The sequence below is a fragment of the Odontomachus brunneus genome, unplaced genomic scaffold (genome assembly GCF_010583005.1).
Source record: "Odontomachus brunneus isolate Ranch 3 - 2012 unplaced genomic scaffold, Obru_v1 Obru_scaffold_041, whole genome shotgun sequence".
In the NCBI taxonomy this organism is placed as follows: Eukaryota; Metazoa; Arthropoda; class Insecta; order Hymenoptera; family Formicidae; genus Odontomachus; species Odontomachus brunneus.
Window position 1 is genome coordinate 1,947,120 of NW_022639491.1, and position 501 is coordinate 1,947,620.

Below are 501 nucleotides of genomic sequence, written 5' to 3' on the forward strand. Positions count from 1 at the left end.
CTCCGTATGCAAGTTGTCCACTCGAAACCCGTAAATCTTACTGCTTACGTCCAAAGATGTGCTGGCTACTTGCAGATTGGACATGTTGTTGTCCTGCTTCTTTATCATGTATATCATAAAATCTATCATCTCCAGACTGAACGCATTCTTTATGTTAATCTTGTTTTCAGTATTTGTTATTGTTTTGCAAAACAATAAACACACACACATATATGTGTGTGTGTATATATAATATATAAATATTATATATATATTTTTTAACGTACAAAATGCGTTATATGTATTCGCTCTCTTTACATACAATATACATGTATATACATGCAAATATACGCGCGCAAAACAAATCTTGATTTCAATATCTTTCAACATTGATATTAGACATGTCCGGTAACGAACACAAGTTCAATCCTTCCTCATTCGCCAAATGCAACAGTGATATGAAGGCGAGCGGCACGCTCAACGCCTCGGCGTTGTTCTTCGTCAGTAGCTTCGGCAACTTCT

The 501-nt window shown here is 35.9% G+C and overlaps 1 pseudogene; it reads left to right on the plus strand.

Moving 5' to 3' along the window:
* The window catches only part of LOC116844354, a 5,663-nt pseudogene that overhangs the window by 3,296 nt on the left and 1,866 nt on the right, over nt 1–501 (plus strand).